Raw genomic sequence first — 14,570 nt, forward strand, 5'->3', positions numbered from 1 at the left:
TGGCGGCCTTTCCTTGACAGCGGGCCTGGTAGATGGATTCTATAGATGGGAAGTTGTCCGAGCTGAGTTCACCACTCTCTGTAACCATCTCCGATCTTGAGTGGTACAGTTGCCATACCAGGTAGTGATAAAAGAATGCAGCTCACCAATAACCTGTCAAGGGTGATTCGGCATGGGAGATTAATGTTGGCCCAATCAGCGATGCTCATATCCCATGAATGAATAAAAATAAGTCCTGCATGCGGTGAGGCCATTCAGCTCTATCATGTTGGTGTAAGGACTTGTGATTATGCACAATCTTTCACCACTTAAGGACATCTCAAAATGTTTAATAGCCAATGCTGTAATAACTAGAAAGAAAAACCAATTAGTGTTGATTTAGGAATAAACATTGGTCATGGAGAGCTTCCCTAAAAAGGTATCAAGGCGTCTGGATGGGTATCTGAACAGTAATATTTTAGAGGGATATGTGCCAAATAAAATCATAGATTCTTAGAGATGTACAGCATGGAAACAGACCCTTTAGTCCAAGTCGTTCATGCTGGCCAGATATCCTAACCTATTCTAATCCCATTTGCCAGCACTTGACCCATATCCTTCTAAACCCTTCCTATTCATATACCCATCCAGATGCCTTTTAGATGTTGTAATTGTATCAGCCTCCACCACTTCCTGTGGCAGCTCATTCTATACACGCACTACCCTCTGCGTGAAAAAGTTGCCCCTACCGATCCTTATGGCACACCACTGGCCACAGGCCTCCAGTCTGAAAAGCAACCCTCCACCACCATCCTCTGTCTTATACCTCCAAGCCAGTTCTGTATCCAAATGGCTAGTTCTCCCTGTATTCCATGTGATCTAACTTACTGGCAAATGGGACTAGAAACAGTTTAAGAAACCTGGTTAACATGGATGAGTTGGACTGAAGAGTCTGTTTCTGTGCTGTATGAATCTAAGAGTGTCTGACTGACAGGATACCACAAGGAGACTGCTATGAAGAAGGAGCCAATCCAATTTTGTAAATCTTTCAAAGGTTTCAGCACTTTATTCGCCCAAACTGTTGTAGAGCTGCTCAGAGGAATTTAGCACATTCAGAGGCCAGAACTGTTAGCCTGAAATTTAAATACTCTGAATCTAACCATATGGCTTACTGCTTCTCTCTCTTTTTTTAACATAATATCGAACCTTAATGACCAACCTTTGTCTTCTCCATTAGGTTTAAGTGCCAGCTTGTGGGAAAAATGGGATTTTGGGCTAATGGTCTGGATAATTATTTAATGCATTTTAAGAGTTTGTGTCTTTAACATTCTTGGAATTTTGTAAATTACCTTCCATTGTTAATAAATAGCTGTTCTAGTTATATGTAAAACAAACTGTGTCAGAAGTCTTTGAAATAGGTAGAACTCGGGGGCAGTGAATTGATGGACAGATCAATTTGGAGATGTTATTGTGATAACTTCACAAAACTTTCATCACATGCTACGGCCCTGTGGTTCTCCACTTTGTGTTTGTCCTTGTGGTTAATCAGTGCTGTCCATGACAGGTACTAGGTGGCACAGCAACTGTCCATGCACAAAATCAAAGGTTTTCAGTGCCATGTCACTGTGAAGCAATGGAATGTCAGCTGCCAGGAACAAAGAAGACTCAGCCCATATCATCACACTGAAAGTTGGTGCTGTTTGGAACCAATACCTGAGCAGTTATTCAGGGCAAGTTTAGCCTCAACCTGTGGATAGTAAAAAGGACAGCAATGACTGCGGTTGCAACGCAACTACAACATCAGGAGCACAACCAGTTAACCTGTGACTGCATGTTTGAGAGAATAGTACTACTTGTTCCAAAGCTGCCTTACTCATGGCCTATCATAGGGTCAGCAGTGCCTTGTGGTTAAGTGGATTTAGTTCCAAGACAGCAAACCTCACCTACCCAAAAAAAACAAAAATGCAGCTGAATCTCCCTCCCCATGCACACACTATGAAAGCTTCTACTTAATTCTGTATTTCTGCATGTGTGTTTGTCATTGACCATACATGAATAGCGGCATCTGTCGGCAGTTACTGAAGTCTCCTGGCCAGTTTATGCGTGCATAGGTGGTCATATTGACTGACCTATTTGTGTTTGGCCCAATTATTCTGTTTTTAAAGTTGGTGCTTGAGATAGTGCCAAAACAAGAAATATAACCGTATATGAAAATTAGAGCTCGAACCTTCATGCGGGATGTCAGTAGTCTTTCTTGACAGAACATGGTGGAAATCTGTAATTCTTTTCTCCAAAATGCTGTTGAAGCTGGGAGTCAATTGAAAATGTCAAAGTTGAAACTGATCAACTTTTATTGGGTAAGTGTATCAATAGATATGGAATCATGAAGTTGAGATACCAATCTGGTAAGATGAATGAAAATTGGAACAGGCCGATAGTGATTGTAATGAGGTTAGCCAGGTGGGCCTCACAGGATGTGAGTTCTCTGATTGGGGCTGTTAATCTAGTCCAATCAGGGAGCCCTGGCTGACAGATACAAACAGAGCTGGGGCATGAGGTGGACCGAGAACCGGAAGGTGGGTAGGGGCGGGCTGCCTTAGAGTGGTCGGAAGGTGGGAGGGGCGGGGGCTTGCTGGGTCTGTATTGTCTGCACTTTTGTATGTAACGGTATTGTCTAATGTACAAATGTCATTGTCACTGTCTTGTCATATGTGGAACTGGGATTTGAGGTTTGTCCTCCTCTCCCTGTAAAATGGTTGAACGGTAGGGTTCGGGGCCTAGCTTTGCTGCTCCTCTCCCTTGTAAAACTGCTGTCTTTTGTGTACAGCTGTCAATGTTTTTTTGTAAACTGTTTTGTAATTTGTTTAATAAAATATAAAAAAAAACAAACAGAGCTGTTTGTCACTGGCCACCCGGGTGTTTTCCTATCTTCCTGGTGGTGGAATTTGAGAAAAAATAAATAAATAAACAGGAGTGGGGTGGAATTTGAATACAGATTCATGCACTTTGTGTCTTTCACTGTGTCTCACACCTGCACACACACACCATGGGTGCTGGAAAAAAAAATAAGCACTACCGCACTTAGGTGGTAGTGTGGGGGTTAAAAAGAAAAAAAAGGCAAAAAGAAAGAAAAACAAAAAAAAAGAAAGAAGTTAAAAAAAAAACAAGCAGAGCTGTTAAGCATCCTGTCACTCCCAGATCTGGCTCCGAGGGAACTGGAGTAGTATCAAGGACTTTCCATGTATAAATAAAGCATGACTTGGAGATGAGATACTGGTCTCTGTGGAGTTATTTCAGTGGCGATAAAGTGAAGCATACTCACAAAGAAATTTGCTCGCAACTGTCGTCTTTGAGTCGGGGTAAACATTTCTGGCATCATCATGTTATTTGGGAAGTTGAACTTGTTCGATCCTGCCATGGAAGATTAGGCTAGCATGTGGAAAGAATGCATTATTTTGTCTGGGCAAATGACACTGGGGCAGATGAAAAGCAATGAGTAATTCTCCTGACAGCTTGTGGATTTGCAGCTTTTTTCAGTTATTAGGAGCCTAACTTTCCCAGAGGCACCAGATACTAAAACCTTTCAAGAGTTCATGGATTTGGTTAAGGAATGTTACGACCCCAAGCCTCCTCTAACTCTGAGACGCAGCCTGTATGAGTTGGCAATTTGAGAACCAAAAGAATCAGTATTGGAATTTTTGACTAGGTTAAGATGACTGGCAGAGGCCTAGTGACTTAACCCTTAATGAGATGTTAAGAGAGAATTTGGTATGTGGGATTAATGATGTAACCATGCAAAACTGCCTGCTAGCTGAAACCCAACTGGACTTCAAACAGGCACTACAACTGGTTTTGTCATTAGAAAATGTGGCAAGTGGAGCTTATGAGCTACAAGGTATGTTGATGGAAGTGGACACCCTCGCCAGGCCAACTGAGCTTGGGGAGACCCCACTTGAGTGAAGACAATAGCATAACCTCAAACAGGACATATCCTGAACAGAGGGACTCTAGGTCAGCCCCCAGTAAAATCCTGTTATAAAGCCAAGCCGCAGACAAACGGTTAAAACCTTCTGCAAGTTCTGGGCCGGCAGAACTTGCAGTTGCTGCCAGCATGCGGCAAGAGTCCCACAGGACCTAAAGTGAGTAAGACAACTCATAGAACATTTTCCAGGAGAGTGCATAATCCTGGAAAATCCACCTATATTTGGTTTGGAACAGTTAAATTGCTTAGCAACATCCAAATCAGAACCAATCAAATAAATGTCTAGTTAGATGGTCACCCGGTTCTAATGGATGTCAGTACTGGTGTGGCTGTATCAGCGATTGTTGAATCGATCTTTAATAAAATTCACTTTGGACTCCAACCCTCAAGTTTACACAAGAACTGAGCTAGTCTGAGAGTCTGTACCGGGGAACTTTTACAGATTAAGAATACAACTTCAGTTCCAGTCTCTTAGGCGAAGTAGCTGGTTCAGTTACCACTGATTATAGTAAAAGACTCAGATCTAAGCTTGATGGGTCAAAATTGGTTGTAAAAGATTGACCTTGATTGGTTTAACGTTTCTCGATTAAAAAATGGCTGCCTGAGTGAAGTTCTAATTAAATACCCGGAAGTTTCTCAGGAAGATTTGGGATCTATCAAAGCAGCCAAGGCCATCTTGCAGATGACCAGGAAGCATTTCCATGATTCTGCAAGGCCTGCCCAGTGCCATTTCTCTTATGGACAAAAGTAGAGCCAGAAATCAGAAGGCTGGGAAGTGAAGGAAGCATCAAACCAGTCTAGTTTGTGGAATGGGCAGCACCAGTCATACCAACTGTGAAACCCAACAGGTCGGTTTGCCTTTATGGGGATTTTAACCAAACAGTAAACCCCGTTTTTTGCAAGTGGATAAATACCCAATCCCTCGCATAGATGATTTATTAACAAAACTGGCAGAGAGGCTGTCCTTCACAAAACTGCACATGAGCTATGTGTACTTGCAATTGTGGTTGCAATTCCCAGAAGTATGTTACAATTAATAACCATAAGTATTTGTACTGATATACAAGACTGCCATTTGAGGCATTGTCAGCCTGTGCAATTTTTCAGTGGCCTACCCCAAGTCATGATTTATCTAGATGACATACTAATAATAGAGAAGACCAATAAGGAGCACTTTGAGAGCTTGGACATAGTCCTTAGATGTTTCTCCCAGGTGCATGTAAGCCTTAGCAGGGGAAAGCATGCATTCCAGGCCCTAAGTGACCCATTTGGGTGACCTGTTGGAAAGTAATGTGAAAGCAATCAAAGGTCCGGCTCCCGCGTCTGTACTGGAGCTTAGGCATTTCTTTGGGGTGGTGAACTATTATGGAAAGTTCATACATCACCAGGCTTCCATCTTGACACCTTTTCATCAATTCCTAAAAAAGGGTCAGCCTTGGAAATGGTCACATAGCCAAGCCATAGCTTTCAGGGAAGTAAAGAAACAGATATTATCCTTGAAAGTATTGGCACTGTATGATCCCAAGCAAAATCTGCTATTGGCATGCATTGCCTCACATATAGTATCAGGGTAGTATGAGCTCATAGGTGGCCCAGTGGAGAGGAACACCCAATAACATATGCATCTAGGACTTTGGCTAATGCAGAGCGTATATATGCCCAAATAAAAAAGGAAGGTTTGGCGGTCATATTTGAAGTCAGGAAGTTCCACCAATACAGAGATTTCAGGGAGCTAGGGTGGAAGCTGAGAGCTAGAACAAACAGACTTGTTATCTCTGGATTGTTACCTATGCCACGTGATAGCGAGGCAAGGAATAGGGAGAGATATCAGCTAAACACGTGGCTGCAAGGATGGTGCAGGAGGGAGGGTTTCAGGTTTTTGGATAATTGAGGCTCATTCTGGGGAAGATGGGACTTGTACAAACAGGACGATCTTCACTTGAGCCAGACGGGTACTAATATCCTGGGTGGGAAATTGCTGGTGCTATTTGGGCGGGTTTAAACTAGCTCAGCAGGGGGATGGGAACCGGAGATGTAACTGCAGTGCACAGGAGGATGAGAGTAGGAAGGACAGGGACAGGATTTCAGGGTCACAGGAATGTGCTGGCAGACAGCAAACTGGTTTGAAGTGTGTTTACTTCAAAGTCAGAAGTATTCAAAATAAGGTAGGTGAGCTTGCAGCACAGTTAGGTACCTGGGACTTCAATGTTGTGGCTATTTCAGAGACATGGATAGAGCAGGGACAGGAATGGATGTTGCAGGTTCCAGGGATCTTTCATTAAAAACTGGCAAGGCAGTAAAAGAGGGGGAGGCGTGGCCTTGTTAGTCAAAGATAGTATAACAGTGGCTGAGAGAACTTTTGTCAAGGACTCGTCTACTGAGGTAGTTTGGGCTGAGGTTAGAAACAGGAGAGGAGAGGTCACACTTCTTGGAGTTTTTTATAGACCTCCACAGAGTTCCAGAGAGGTGGAAGACAGGATTAGCAACATTATTCTGGGTAGGAGTGAAAGGAGCAGGGCGGTCATTATGGGGGACTTTAACTTCCCCAACATTGATTGGAAATGTTATAGCTCTAGTACATCGGATGGATCAGGTTTTGTCCAATGTGTACAGGAGGATTTCCTGGCACAGTATGTCGAAGGGCTGACAAGAGGGGAGGTCACACTGGATCTGGTGCTTGATAATGAACCAGGCCAGGTGTTTGATTTAGTTGTAAGTGAGCACCTTGGAGAGAGTGACCATAATTCAGTTACGTTTAGTTTAGCGATGGAAAGGGATAGGTACATGCCACAGGTCAAGAGTTATCGATGGGGCAAGGGCAATTATAATGTGATGAGGCAAGAATTAGAATACATAGAATGGGGTAGCAAAATGCAGGGGATGCAGACAATGGAAATGTGGAGCTGGTTTAAGGAACAGATATTGCATGTCCTTGATAGGTATGTCCCTGTCAGGCAGGGAGGAAGTGATAAGGTAAGGGAACAGTGGTTTACTACAGAAATTGCATCTCTTGTTAAGAAGAAGTAAGAGGCTTATGTGTGGATGAGGCAAGATGGTACAGATGAGGCGATAGAGAGTTACAGATCGGCTAGGAAGGATTTAAAGAGAGAGTTAAGAAGAGCAAAGAGAGGACATGAGCAGTCTTTAGTAAATAGAATAAAAGAGAACCCTAAAGCTTTCTATGTGAGGAATAAAACGATGATTAGGGTAGGAATAGGGCCAGTCAAAGATAGAAGTGGGAAGTTGAGTGTGGACCCTGTAGAGATCGGAGAGGTGCTAAATGAACATTTCTCATCGGTGTTCACTCAGGAAAAGGAGGGTATTGTAGAGGAGAAGAATGAGGTACGAAATATTAGACTAGAAAGGATCGAGGTTAGTTATGCACAGGTGTTATCAATTCTAGAAGGAGTGAAAGTAGACAAGTTCCCTGGGCTGGATGGGATTTATCCGAGGATTCTCTGGGAAGCTAGGGAAGAGATAGCAGAGCCTTTGGCTTTGATATTTGAGTCGTCATTGTCTACAGGTTTAGTACCTGAGGAGTGGAGGATTGCAAATGTTGTGCCCTTGTTCAAGAAGGGCAGCAGAGATGACCCAGGTAATTATAGACCAGTGAGCCTTACTTCTGTTGTAGGAAAGGTTTTGGAAAGGATTATGAGAGATAAGATTTATGATCATCCAGCAAGCAACAATTTGATTTGATAGTCAACATGGTTTCGTCAAGGGCAGGTCGTGTCTTACAAACCTCATTGAGTTTTTTGAGAAGGTGATCAAGTATGTAGATGAGGGTAGGGCAGTTGATGTGGTATACGTGGACTTCAGTAAAGGTTTTGATAAGGTTCCACATGGTAGGCTGATGGAGAAAATGCAGAGGCATTGAATTGAGGGTGATTTAGCAGTTTGGATTAGAAACTGGCTTTCTGGAAGAAGGCAGCGAGTGGTGGTTGATGGAAAATATTCAGTCTGGAGTCCAGTTACTAGTGGTGTGCCACAAGGATCTGTTTTGGGACCACTGCTGTTTGTCATTTTTATAAATGACTTAGACGCAGGCATAGGTGGATGGATTAGTAAATTTGCAGATGACACTAAAGTCGGTGGAGTAGGGGACAGTTTGGAAGAATGTTAAAGGTTGCAGAGGGACTTGGATAAACTGCAGAATTGGGCTGAGAGTTGGCAAATGGAGTTCAATGCAGCTAAATGTGAGCTGATGCACTTTGGGAAGAATAACAGGAAGGCAGAGTACTTGGTCAATGGAAAGATTCTTGGTAGTGTGGATGTGCGGAGGGATCTTGGAGTCCATGGGGATAGATCCCTGAAAGTTGCCACCCAGGTGGATAGTGCTGTTAAGAAGGCATATGGTGTGTTAGGTTTCATTGGTAGAGGGATTGAGTTCTGGAACCGCAATATCATGCTGCAACCATACAAAACGCTGGTGCGGCCACACTTGGAATATTGTGTACAGTTCTGGTCATTCCTGAAGAAGGGCTCATGCCCGAAACGTCGATTCTCCTGTTCCCTGGATGCTGCCTGACCTGCTGCGCTTTTCCAGCAACACATTTTCAGTACAGTTCTGGTCACCCCGTTTCAGGAAGGATGTGGAAGCATTGGAAAAGGTGCAGAGGAGATTTACCAGGATGTTGCCTGGTCTGGAGGGAAGGTCTTATGAGGAAAGGCTGAGAGACTTGGTTCTCTTTGGAAAGAAGAAGGCTAAAGGGGGAATTTGATAGAGGCATACAAGATAATCAGAGGATTAGATAGGTTTGACAGTGAAAGACTTTTTCCTAGGATGATGACATCAGCGTGTACGAGAGGACACAACTACAAATTGAGGGGTGATAGATTTAAGACAGATGTCAGAGGCATGTTCTTTACGCAGAGAGTCATAAGGGCGTGGAATGCCCTACCTGCTAAGGTAGTTAACTCATCCACATTAGGGAGATTTAAACAGTCCTTAGATAAGCACATGGATGATTTGGGGATAGTGTATGGGGACGAGCTGAGAATAGTTCACAGGTTGGCGCAACATCGAGGGCCCAAGGGCCTGTTTTGCGCTGTATTGTTCTATGTTCTGTATCTTTATGGACAAAATTTATAATAGTAATGGACCACAGAGGATAAGATTGTGCTGCCCATAGCTTCAGTTCGAATTCAGCAGTGGGCTGTAGTACTAAGTGTGTATTATTACAAGTTGGAACATCGTCCGGGAGGGTAATTAGCAAATGCAGATATATTGAGCCACCTCCAATTGGCAGATACTCCACCTGTAGGATTGCCATTGGAAGAGTCCACAATGGTTTTAACATTTCTGGAAACACTTCCAGTCACAGCTGACTATATCTGACGTAGAAAGATTAGTCCTGGCCAAACTGAAGCAGCTAGTGGATATGGCGGAAACAAAGGGCTGTCACAACCAGGATTGAAACATTTTTGGACACGGAGAACCCAGATCACGGTGAGAGGACAGCATATTGATATGGGGACGAGTTGGACCAAAGAGTCTGTTTCCATGTTGTGCATCTCTATGACTCTATGACATCTTGTAGATAATACACACTGCTACTATTGAGTTTCAGTGGTGAAAGGTGTGAATGTTGAATGCATTTGTTTATTGAGTGTTGTTGGAGCTGCACTCATCCTGGAATTGGAGAGTACTCCACCACATTCCTAACTCGTGTCTTGACAGGCTTTGTGGAGTCAGGAGGGAAGTTACTCGCTGCAGGATTCCTAGCCTCTGACTTGGTCTTATAGCCTCAGATTTTATACAGCTTGTCCACTTTGGGTCAACTCCCAGAATGGTGAGAGATATTCATTACTGAAGATAACTAAATACAAGTTGTTCATAATCCAAGTTTTAATGGAACAAAAGGAATTTCTCAATTGCAAACAATTCTAAAACAGTACCAAAAATGCTTTTTGCAACACCAAGGACCCAGAACAGACACACATAATGTGACATTGCACTGAATGTTGTATTATGTCAGAGCATGTCGACATCACTGTGACTTTGCACCAGGGGCTTGGAAGGTATAATGGAATTAAATAAAGGACTCTATTCACTGGTCTGCTTACCAATAGGCAATTGAACACTGGGTGAAAGTAAGTACTGCAGAAGCTGGAGATCAGACTCAAGATTACAGTGGTGCTGGAAAAGTACAGCAGGTCAAGCAGCATCCGAGGAGCAGGAAAATTGACGTTTCAGGCAAAGGCCCTTCATCAGGATTGTAAATGCGAAACAGGGCTGAGAGATAAATAGAGAGCTGGGGATGGGGCTGGGGGAAAGTAGGTGGGATAGCGATCCCTGATGAGGGGCTTTTGCCCAAAAGGTCGATTTTCCTGCTCAGTTGAACACTAGGTTCTGACAGATGTTTTCCTTTATTACTTCTGGAATGTAAATGTCGACTTGCCAATTTGAAGTAATGATGAAGTTGCATGTAATGTTAGTTCAGCCACAGCTGGAGTACTGCATGCAAGTCTAGTCACCATACTATAGGAAGGATGTGACAGCGCTGGAGAACTGATGTCCCTCCAAAGGTTAAAAAGACCCTTGCTGATTGATTTTAGACAGGTGATAGTACATGTCGTGAAGTGTGACGCTGGAAAAGCACAGCAGGTCAGGCAACATCCGAGGAGCAGGAGAGTCCATGTTTCAGGCATAAGGCCTTCATCAGGAAAGTGAAGGGGAAAGAAGGCTGAGAGATAATTAGAGAGCTGGGGGTGGGAATGGGGGAAAGGTAGGTGGGATAGTGATCCACTTCCCACACCTCTTCCCTCAAATCACACCCCTCCGACTGCAATAAGGATAGAATCGCCCCCTTCCCCCCAGTCCTCACTTTACACCCCACAAATCTCCAGATACAGTGCATTATACTCTGCCGTTTTTGCCACAGCAACCACCTATTGCCATCCCAGCTATCTTCCCCCCACCCCCACCCATACCCTCCTACTTATCTCTCAGCCCCCTTCTCCCTCCATATTCCTAAGGAACACCTTATGCCTGACACGTCGATTCTCCTGTACCTCGGCGGCTGCCTGACCTACTCTACTTTTCTAGCACCACAATTTTTGACTCTGACTCTCCAGCATCTGCAGTCCTCACTTGCTCCCAGGTAGCAGCATATGCCATCCTGTATCGACTGGGCTTGTACTTGCTGGAATTTAGAAAAATGATGGGGAATCTCATAGCAACATATAAAATTCAATTGGGACTGGACAGGTGACATGCTGGAAGAAATTTCCCGATGTTGGGGAAGCCCAGAACTTGGGGCGGGGGGGGGGGGGGGTCACAGTCTAAGAATAAGGGGTAAGCCATTCAAGATGGAGATGAGGAAGAATTTCTTCTCTCAGAGAGTTGTGAACCTGTGGAATTCTCTTCCACAGGAGGTTGTTGGGGCCAGTTCATTAGATAGATTCAAGAGGAAGCTGGACGTGGTCCTTATGGCTAAAGGGATCAAGGGATATGGAGAGAAAGCAGGAGTGGGATACGGAGATTGCATGATCAGCTATGATCATACTGAATGGTGGTGCAGGTTTGAAGGGCCGAATGGCCTACTCCTGCACCTATTTTCTAATGTTTCTATGTGTGGTAACTGGTCTCAGTAACACTGGGCTGAAGAGGGGAATAATTTGCTTGAGTCTCTGCCAGTCTTCACAGTTGTGAAACACGCAGCAATGTGCCCATCTGTGAGGGTAGGGTGAGAGAAAGATTGGCAGCAGCAACCCCCCCCCCCCCCCCCTTCATGTGTTAAATGGTCAACAGCTTATAACCTCACGGGTGAAGAATCATCACAATGGACAGCTATGACAGTATTCTCGTGACTTGAATGGGAAAACAATGGGGATGGGGAAGAGATGAAATGTCCTTCACTTCACGCTGAATTACAAACAAATCTAAGGGACACTAACAAGTTGCTGGAACAGATGGTATTGTCAGCGCTAACAAAGAGCACCTCATCCATACAGCATGCATATAGAGTTCCCCCATCATTCCCTAGGTTTGGATTTACAGAGGTGGATACAGTAGAATGCCCCATGTACGTTACTTGTTCTGCAGGGAAGCATCTCCTGAGCCTTTTCATTGCACTCTGCAGGACACCTATGTGTCAGCTGAGATCAGAATGTCAGCCAGTCATCATGATTCTGGATGTTTAATTCAGTTTGAATCTGACCACCAGACTACATTGCAATCTCTCCAAATTGGTCCCGGCAGGATTTGTACCACCTGAACTGTCACTTGGATGTCAGATCTTGGTAACTTCTGTGTCCTATATTGTCTTTAATTAGCCACATGGAAAATGCATCACATGCCCCACTAATTGCAACAGTGAAGCTTCCAGAGGTGAATCAACTGGGGAAAGACTTAACAGTTCGTTTGCATATAAGAACGTTAGTGTTTGCAGGAAAAATCTTTCTGAGTGCTGAGTCTTTTGATGAGCTGACTTTGCTTGGGCTAAACTCTAAAGTTCTTGTTATGATTAAATATTAATTGTTTGCTGAACAGCATCATGTGATACATCACACTCTTGTGCATTTAGACACTCTGTGCTGAATGTTACTGCTTTTTTGGCTTAAGTGCAGGTTGTGTAGAGGTTTCTGGTTGGTTTTTCACTGTGAGACCTGGTGTGTTGCCTCGTAATAAATTTGTATACATCCTTCATAACTAGCTACAACCCCATCCCTCCCAAGGTAACTTTTTGTCCAATCCTAGCCCCATCTTACCACACATTGTTCCCAGAACAACTCAGTATTCAGTGGATATCTGGGATTTATCAGAATCCCTTGCACCAGTCCATCTTCCTGACATTTGCCCTAGACTTGACAGACTGGGGGAAATTGTCACCTTTTTCTGAAGGCAGCCATTTGGAGGTACCACTGGAGTCAAGGGATGTTTAGTTCCACCAGGTACAGTAGAGGAGTTTGTGACACCATGCCAGCCTAATCCAAAGTTTCCTTCTGGACCAGTGCTGTCTCAGCCACTTGGAGGAATGCTCAACACAGCAGGAAGATCAATTACCTTCTCCACTCCACCAGACTAAGTGCTACCATCCTTATCAAATACCTCATACCCACTCGATCTCTGCTGCTGTGCCCATCTCTCACTGTTGTCTGTAATGTTTCCCCACATGCTCAACCAAACTCAGTGTCTAACACCACTAACTCTGCATGCCATCTGTGCTGGCTACCCATTCACTCAGGAGACCTCTGAACCTGCACCAACAGTAACAGCTGTGGCATTCATTCCATCTCCTGTGATACCCACCTCTCTCTCTTATTCTGGAAGTAAAGCAGTCCAGAGGAGAGCAGATGAGTGGTGGGCTACTTAACAGTTGGCTCCTCACCTCTTATTTGGAGAACATCCTGACTGTGACTGCCTCAACTAACTGACTATGTCCAAACCCCTGTGCTGATGTCAGAGGCTGCCCTGTGATGTGTTCTTTTTGGATTCCATGTGCAAAGGCTATTCCTGGAATTTATGATTGTACTAAACAGTAAGGTATGACAGAAAGAATGTGAGTCTAATTTCTCTGAGAGAGCAATGCAGAAAAAGGCAAGATAGTATGAGACAATGATGCTGTAAGTATCCAGGTTAGCTTCGAGTGAATGCTATGAAAACATGTGAACAGGCCAGAGATGCAGCCTGGTGCAGTCCATAAGCTGAGTGCATGTCCTTAGATGCACAGTGTCCTTGCTGCAGCATCACAATGATAGTTGCTGGTGCAGCCTAAGGTGCAGCATTGAAGTGTAGAAGTAACCGATAAGTGTTTGAAGATGTATCACGAGGGGTCTCGCAGACTGGCACACTCCCCTTTGTTGGGCAGTGTGTGTGGTTGGAGCCCATGGAACATGGTCTGATATGTTGGTGCCTGCTGTCCAACATGGAGGTCCTTTGGAGAGAGTGGTGAGTTGAAGTTGTGAGATACCCACTCTGACTTCCAAGTCAAGGAATCTTGATATCCAGCTTGTTTGGTGTGTTTGGTAAGAGAGGAAGCTGCTTATTAATGAGATGAGTTGGGCTGTTCATAATCTATAATCCCATTAATTACAAACTCACTGCTGCTTAGTAAGAAACTCACCTCACTGCTTGGCAAATACATAAAGGTTGGAGCGAGTTTTTACAAAAACGAGATGGGCCTCGCCTGACCACTTTGGTGATTCTGCCCCAAATTCCACCGTAGCTCCCATCACTCCAGCTCCTATAAGATTCCACCTGAGTTTCCAATGTTAATGTGACTGAATTAAGTGGCGGATGTGCTCATGAGTATCAGAAATTACATGTCAGACATTACCTATGTTCTCTTCAGAGATCTTCTAGTAAATGTGTTTCTGAGCAGAAAACTGCATTATGAAGAGCAATAAACAGATTTGTCAAAAAAAGAAATAAGATCGCATCATTCATCCCTCCTGCCTCTTCTCCAGTTAGTCCACATAATGATACCACTAATCCACCTTGACTGGTAATCTGTAACACACTTGCCAAACAGAAATCAATCAATCTCAGTTTTGAAACTTTCAATTGAATTGTGTGAAGAAGTGCTTTCTGGTAGCATCCCTCGGCCCCAGCTCCAACTTTAGCATCACACCCTTTGTTCTGCATTCACCCACCACAGGGAATACT

This window comes from Chiloscyllium plagiosum, chromosome 26, assembly GCF_004010195.1.
Source record: "Chiloscyllium plagiosum isolate BGI_BamShark_2017 chromosome 26, ASM401019v2, whole genome shotgun sequence".
In the NCBI taxonomy this organism is placed as follows: domain Eukaryota; kingdom Metazoa; phylum Chordata; class Chondrichthyes; order Orectolobiformes; family Hemiscylliidae; genus Chiloscyllium; species Chiloscyllium plagiosum.